Genomic DNA, 8,184 nt, shown 5'->3' with positions numbered 1-8,184 from the left:
CATTAAAAATAGAACATAGGCCCACCTGCTTAGTTTGGCCAGCTTGTGAAAAGGTCCCTCAGTTTCACACATGAGATATGAAATGTCACACAATGCAAAATATTGTAATGTCACACGTAAGTATACTGAAAACTTGGCTGCCCTGGTGACATTCGTTGACAGGGAGCTGTGAGTGGAAACTCTCTTTATTGACGCTGAGCACAGCACCACAGTATAGCGCGGCGCTGGAGTGTGGCCTGAATCACAATACAACTGCCCAGCGAGAGAGGCGGCCATGGTTGAGCCACTGTATAAATACATGATAAATAGTAATGGCAATTGCACATGTACATTAGGTACCTCCTGTGATATTATTCATATTTTATTAGACTGTAGGATGACCCTTGATATACGTAAGGAGATTTTAGGCCCGCTATTCAAAACGTATAGGATTATGAATAGAAAGCAAGCTGTAGATCTCCTAGTGGGGATGGTAAATCTGAATATAGCCTGCGCTTTGGGGAAATACATGAGCCGAGTCAGGGGGGTTCTCCAGAGTACAGAGGTATAGGCGTATGGTAACGAGATTGCACTTTAATGTATGTATTATGTTTGGAAGGCCTGGTCACATATGATTTCTCATGTTTGTGATTTTAACATCCTAGGAGGATACTGTTTAATAACAAAGCTATTGGGGTTTCCTCCTGGAAAGGACTGAATTGCAATTTTATAAATTTTACATATTTTGTGTTTTTTTAAAGTTTTATAAATGTATTGTGTATACTTTTATGGTTGTAACAACCCAAATAAAGTTTTAATGACTGACTGACTGTATAAATCCACTTGGGCATCTATGCAGTGCCTAGCTGGTATAGAAAGCCTTCCACCCAACTAGATACTGAGTCCAGCAGAATGTCTTGAGATTGCTTCCACAACTCCACCAATCCAGTCCTATTGCTTGTCACTCATAGTAGTTGAATGTCACTCATAATTACACTGAAAATCTGAAAATATCAAACATAGCAATCTGAAAACTTGGCAACTATGTACTTGACTTGACCCCAAGGTATTGTAGCGCTTTACAAGAGCGCTAGTTACATCACACAAGGTAGCATTCATTTAGGCACCGAGAGATTAAGTGATCTGCCCAGGTGTCTACCCACCAATTAGGGCTCTGGTGATCCTGCAACTGAGCGACGGAGGAGTTTAAACCAACGGACGAGGCAACCTGAATTCCAAGCCGCGCGCCAGCCGCGCGCCGCCTGCCAGAGCCCCGGGCACGCGCCTGCGCACATCTTACGTTCCAGGCAGCGGCAACTTTAGAACTCAGAAATGTTTTCTACGGGCGTGGGCGGAGATGTCGAAGCCGTTAAGAATCGGCAACGCCCGCACGTGCGTACGTCCCTATGTATGTAGAAAAGAGTACGAGCAGCGCGCGCTCTGTGACGTCGGCCGTGCGCGCACCCCGTTGCCTTGGAGACGCCGTGTCGCGTCCTGCTGCTTGGAGCAGGTGAATGGGACAAAGCGAGTGAGGAGTCGAGAGACCAGGTGAGGGGCGAAGAGCGAGACGGGGAGAGCCAGGGGTGAGACCCCCTGCTTGGAGGTAAGTTGTTGGGTGAAACGGGGGTGAGTCTTGCGGTTCTGTTAGACGAAGTTGTTAAGCAAGTTGTTGTTGTTGTTAGTCGTGGCTGGAAGTTGATCTGTGTATAAGTAAGAAGACGAAAGATTTTGAGGCCACACAGTCTTGGTCAAATATTATACACAGTGCTGTTGGGTATAAAGAGTCAGACAAGGGATTATGAAGGGGGCACCTCTGGGCAAGTGCATGAACACGCCCCCCCCCCCCCCCTGAAGCTGTCGCTGTAAAGGTGTTGGGGGGGGGGGGGGGGCGTGGAATATCTATGAGTTTGGGTGTGTCAGGGCCCCGTTACATTCTGCAGGGGACTTCCATCGTTTTGTGTTACGTCGGTAGGTTGCAGGAACGTAAAACAATTCCGTTAGTGTGGCCAACGTCCCATTGTGCTTCGCAGGGCACTTTGAACCCATGGAGACACTTTGCATGGGCGGAAACACCACCCCAGCATGTTTGTTGGAGATGGGGGGAGTATGTCATGGCGCAGTTTTAGAGTTTCATAATCCCCAAGCTCCAGACCGGGTAGACACAATGAGGTGTTGAGTGGCATTCTTAGGGAAAGCACACGAGTCCCAATGGGTTAGAGAGTTGATCTCGTTCATATGGCCACCGATCCATGATAAATATCCAAATGACATTATCAAGGTCCACAAACCAGTTAGGAAGGACATTTAACATAATCCTTTAATCCCATCCATAATCGTCACGAAGCGACTCCATAGCTAGCACTTACTTACTCCTTCACAAAGTTCTACCTCTTACCACAGCAGACCAAAAAGCAAACCTAAACCGTACACGGAGTACTGGAGTCAATGAGAATACTTGCATATTATTAGTTTAAATATCGTACGACCGGATCAATGGATGAAAAATAGTTCAACTAAACATAAATTACGTATAACAAACATTGGCAAACCAAGTATGTTTGGCTTTTCTATGGGACATGCACACAGACAGACTACCTTCTATCATGTGTTCCATGTATGCGAACAGAGCAACTCGCCTGCAGGCATCCACAAACACACAGGCCAGCAGCACACTTACTGATTCCCTGACATAGTTGCACCTAACGAAGCACACAGACTTAAGTCATCCCTGCACCAAGACCACCAGACTTGATCACTCAGCAACACGGACTGATAGCTTTGTAATCACTGATGCACATGCAGACCAACACATACAAACACTCATACAATTCCACAGAAAACACATATGTCACATAGCATGAACATATGCAGGTGGGCCTACACACAAGGCTGTAATAGGCGTCATTCCTCTGAATATCAACCCCCTCTATTGAGGAATTTAAAGTCTTAGGAGCTCAAAGCGGGGATTACTCTAGGAAATCCTCCTTTCCTGCACGATCAACCTACATGTTTAATCTTTTTTTGGAGGGGGGGGGTATATTTTTGCTGACTTTAGAACTCTTTACCACTGTTAACCAGTGGTAAAGTGCCTGTGCTCCCCCTTTAACCATGGTTATGTTGGATAATTGGCACATTTAACTTGCCTCTGAGGCACTAGCATATGTTGTAAAAAGTACACCCAGGGCTGCAAAGTTAAATGTCACTTATAGACTGCAGCACCTATTGTGATATTAACTATAGTGGCAATGCAAATATGGATTCAAGCATACCATGTGTAGCCTGCCTGTTGCAGGGTGTTAGACCTGTCAACCCTAGGGTGGTCTTTCCCTATTTTTTTCGCCCTTGCCTCATTTTCCCCACCTTCTTTTCTTTGTTGGCCTTAGGTCTCCGAGCACCTTCCCATTGCTAATCAATGCTAAGGTGCAGGTGCCCTCTTCCCCCAACATGGCTGCCACTGGCCTCTGCTACTGCAAGTGGTCTTTAGTCGCACTCTAGTTGCCAGGAGCTGGCTGGAACCCTTAAACATTGTTGCCATACCAGCCTGCCTTGCCTGCCCATAGCTAGACTAGGGAAGCTCCTGGAACCTTCTAGAATAGGGGCGGAGTCTGTTGTTGCAGCCTTAGAGTGTGGTCACCTGACCTGGGCATGTATAAAGAAAGGAGGGAAAGTTTTTAGTCAGTTGGGGCATCACTGACTTGGGGGACCCTACGCAGGAGACTTGGGCGGTAGGGCCTGGTCAGAAACCTATATCACTGGGGGTGACAGGGCTTAGACGCTGCCCACCAAGCTGTGTGAGGAACACTGAACTAGCCCACTGATCTGGCCCGGCGGGAGGGGAACCCAGGGACCACCTGCAGTGACCCGCTGAGGATTCCTGTCAGCAGCCTTCAACTCAACCCCCCACCCTTCAAGGAACCAAGAGTCTGTTATCTACCAAGGGCGCAGGAACCACCAAGCGCCAAGAAGAAACCTAACTGCTACAGGACTACTGGGGATCAACCAGGTAGTGGGCTGTGCCATCCCTGTCCCCTCTGTCTACACCTGTGGCGCTTGCGCTGTCCTGCCACTGTCGGGTGGCCTGTCCTGTTTGAACTGCTGACCTGCCTCCAACTTAAATAAACTACCTGTGGAGCACACTGCCTGCCTAGCGCTAGCATCCTGAACTACCTGTCCTGCTGACTGAACTGCTAAGCGCTCTCATTGCCTAACTGCCCCGCCAGCGCTCTCCTGCTGAGTCCTTGGAGAAGCGCTGTCGACCCCAGAACTGCAGTGCTAGAAGAGCGCTGTTTTTTTCCCCTCCAGCGCTGGACCTCTGACCCCTGATACGGGCTTGAGCGCCGCAAGCGCTGACATTATTGCCCTCGAAGCGCCGCGAAGTGCCTGGGCACTATCCCTGCTTGCGCTGTGCCCGGAAGCGCTCACTTCCCCCAAACTCACCACCGCAGCCCGGGAGCCCTCTGGGCCTTGTCCCCGCCGGCGCCGCCTTCATCACCCCCTCGGCGGCCCCTGGAGCCAGGAGAGGGCTGTCGCAGTGTTGTAGTGGGCCGCGCTAGGCCCTGAAGCCATCGCCACCACCACCACGTGACGGGGGTGCCCGGCTGTGTCACTGGCCCCCCCGCCTCTCCTGTGCCGCTATTGATCCCATCGGCTGCGCTGCGATTGGCGGCTGGCTCCCCCGCCTCCAGAGGACGCGACCGGATTGGCTCAGGGCCCCTGCGAGGGCTGAGAAGAGAGCCGGGACTGCCCTGGGGCCGGAGGGAGGCCCGGGAAGAGTGCCGGAGCAGCACAGGCCTCCCCTGACTGGTCCATCACCCCCGAGGCCTGCGAACACCGCCAGAGGGCTTTGTACAGAACGAGAGCCCCCCCCCCCCCCCCAACGAGGAGCACGCCGAAGACGTCAGGTAAACCCCCGGGGAGGAGGGCGGAAGGCCGGAGGAGGCCCGAGTTCGCCCCTCCCCTGGGGGAAGACTGTGGTTGTGCCCTGTAAGCCCTAGTGGGCCTCTTAACGTTCTGGAACTGGGCCAGAGCCCTGCGAGACGACTTTGAGGGCCTGTCCCTATCAGAGAGAGTTAACCCCGCTTTGGGGGTTTAGTTGTCCTTACCTGCCCCTAGGCAGGACCTGAAAGGTAACCCTGGTATTGGGCTGTCCTAGTGGACCCAAGGCCCAAAGTTCTAAGGAAAGTCTGCTATGCCTAAGTTCTATATGCCCTGAATTTTCTCCTGCCTGATGCTTTGTTTATTCCTGTATAATGGAAATGTTGCTTACAAAATGAAATGGTAATTCCTGATGAAATGTTCTTGCCTAGTGACATGCTCATCCTTGCTTGATGAATTGGTTATTCTTGCTTAATGAAATTATTCATTTTACCTGATGAAATGTTGATGAATATCTAATGAAGGGTTTAGTGCTGAAACCTGAAGCGTTTATACTTCTGATGAAATGGCTATTGCGATATGTTACATTGATTAATGAGCTGCTCCCTTTACTCTCCTGAAGAACTGCCTTAATGAGATACTGCTACTGTGATTTTGATCTGCCCTAAATGATTTACAAGCCGTGATTTTGATTCTAGATAAAAGAGTACTGTTTTAGTCAACCTCACTGGTGTGGTGTCAGTTATTGTGTGCGATCCCTGTCTCAGTGGATGTGTGTGCTGTGTGGTCACTTTACACCTAAGCTTTCGGGTGCCTACCTGCTCGTGCCAGGCTACCCCCCGGGGGAACTGGTGACCCCATTTCCTACCTTGTTGGCGAGCAGTGGGATCGGGACCTGTGACTATACAGCACCCTCCAGTGAGACAGAGTGTGCCGCAATTGGACTACACGCCTGTTGTGTATGCAAGCCTACTCAATTGACCCCCCCCACTGTCTAACCTGAGTGTGTAGAGACCTGTTTTGACCCAATACTGTTATCTACGTCTTAGTATCTTTCCTTTATTTTATCTGGGTCCCCACCTGTCAGAATGGAGTTCCAGCTAGCTGATCTGGAAAAGTATACTGTGGTGCAGCTAAGGGAATTTTGTCAGGGGGTGGGGGTGCCGGTTGGGCAGAGAGCCGCAAAGGAGGAGCTCCGTACCGCCTTGAGGGCATGGGTAAGGGCCCACCCAGAGGGGAGAGGGGATGGGAAACAGGAGGGGCAGGTCACACAAGAGGAGGGGGGTGCTTCAGGAGAACTAGATCTACTCAATATTAATGTTACTGAAAATGTGTTGCCAGGAAGATGTTCCAGGGCAGGCAGTAGTGAGTCTAGAAGGAGTACATCATCGCAGGAGTATGAGACAGGAGGGAGGAGAGGCAATTGAAATGGGAGCTTGCAAACTAGAGCACAAGAGGGAGAGAGAAAGGGAAGATAAAAAGTTTGTATTGGAAGAGAAGAAGCGGGCTCACGAGCTTCAGCTTAAGGAGTTGGAGCTGAGAGCCTTGCAATTAAGTGCACCAGGAAGTTCTAATGGTGGCAGCATACCAGGGGCTCAACATGAGCCTAAGTTTTGGTTACCCTAAAAGGTGATGGCGAGTTACACTCAGGGGGATGACATCGCCAAGTGATTGGAGGCGTATGAGGCGGCCTTGACAGCCCATGGGGTGCCTGAGAGCTACTGGGGAGGTGTCCTGTACCGATACATACCCCCCAATGTCCGGGACACCCTTCTGTACCTAGATAAGGCGGACCAGTTCAGGTATTTCCCCATGAAGGAGGCGCTTCTTAAAAAGTTTGGCCTCAACCCCGAAAGGTATCGCCAGAAGTTCCGTGGCAGCCATAAGCTGTCCACGCAAAATTGGGTAGACTTTTTTGATTATGCCCGTAAGGCTCTGGATGGTTGGGTGCGTGGCAGCGAGGTCCATGATTATGAGGGCCTGTACAGTTTATTTTTGAGAGAGCACCTCTTGGATAAATGCTTTCCGGAGCTGCGCCAACATCTGGTGGACCGCAAGCTGACTAATCCCCGTGAGCTTGCGGAGGAGGCGGATACTTGGGTTAGCACCCGGGTGTCTCACAAGGGCCCCGGGGGAGATGGCCCGAAAGGCGGACAGGGTTTCCCCTAGAAGAAAGAGGGGGGAGATAAAAAGAAGGAGTTCTCATGAGGCCCACAAAACAGAAAGTTTGGGAGAGGCGTAGGTATCGCACCTCAGGCTAGTTCCCCAAAGCCCACTTACCCTGAGAAGAGTCAGCATCCAAGAATTGTCTGGTGCTACGAATGCGGTGAGGTTGGACACTACAAGGGGGATCTCCAGTGTCGCAAGAGACCCCCAGCCCCCACAGGTGGCAAGAGTCCCGGGGTGGCTAGTGTAGCGCTTTGGATGGAGCTGCCCCTAGATAGGGAAGGGGAGTAGACAGGCCTGACCCTGGTTTAACTCTGGAACAGAGAGATGTTCCCAGTGACGTCCTTACCATCGAACACTGCTAAGTACCAGCAGAGGGTGAAGGTTAACGGGGAGGAGGTGGAGGCTCTGAGGGACACAGGTGCCAGCATGACCACCGTAGTGAGGTGGCTGGTGTCCCTTGAGCAAGTAGTACCTGATGTGTTCCATCCGGCCGTGTTGGCTGACAGCAATCTGAGCTACTATCCCGTGGCTCAGGTTCCCTTTGAGTGGGGAGGAGTGAAAGGCCCGTTGAGAGTTGCTATAAGCCCTGCCTTGCCTGTGGACTGTCTGCTAGGAAACGACCTGGAACATACCGCCTGGAAGGAAGTGGAGTTTAAGGCCCATACGGAGATGCTGGGGTTACCAGGATGGACTTACGTGGTCACGAGGTCCATGGCTGCCCGGCAAGGAACTCAACCCGGGTTGGAGCCTGAAACTACGGCCCAACCCAATGCGGGTCCAGAGGAGAATGGAGTGGAGGACACACCCCGTGTGATGGATGGGGAGCCCGCAGAGGTAACCCCGGAGTCTGTGGAGGTGGAGGTTGTACCCGTGGGGGACTTGCCGACCCTTGCCGAATGGCATGTGGAAGGAGGGCCTAACCCGCGAGGAATTCTGTCGGGCGCAGAAAGAGTGCCCTACGCTTGAAGGCATGCAGCGGCAGGCCGAAGCCCAAGCGACCAAACAGGAGACCGGCAGTCAGCACGTGTACTGGGAGGATGGCCTCCTCTACAGTGAGCCTAAGATTCCGGTGCATGGATCCTAGAGGGCCTTAGTGGTCCCCCAATGCTACCGGGCCTTCCTATTGGAATTGGCGCATGAAATACCTTTGGCTGGACACCT

The 8,184-nt window shown here is 51.6% G+C and overlaps 1 protein-coding gene across 1 annotated transcript in view; it reads left to right on the top strand.

Annotated features, from left to right (window-relative positions):
* The first annotated feature begins 1,504 nt into the window (after positions 1–1,504).
* Positions 1,505–8,184, top strand: part of DNAH2 (dynein axonemal heavy chain 2) — a 2,538,822-nt gene continuing 2,532,142 nt past the window's right edge. Inside the window, exon 1 of the mRNA XM_086946066.1 lies at positions 1,505–1,582. The gene's annotated coding sequence lies outside the window, so the exon portion shown is untranslated. The remainder of the gene's footprint in view (positions 1,583–8,184) is intronic.

Source organism: Lissotriton vulgaris, chromosome 12 (assembly GCF_964263255.1).
Source record: "Lissotriton vulgaris chromosome 12, aLisVul1.2, whole genome shotgun sequence".
In the NCBI taxonomy this organism is placed as follows: domain Eukaryota; kingdom Metazoa; phylum Chordata; class Amphibia; order Caudata; family Salamandridae; genus Lissotriton; species Lissotriton vulgaris.
The sequence above is the reverse complement of the archived record's forward strand: the minus strand, read 5'-3'. Positions and strand labels throughout refer to the sequence as shown.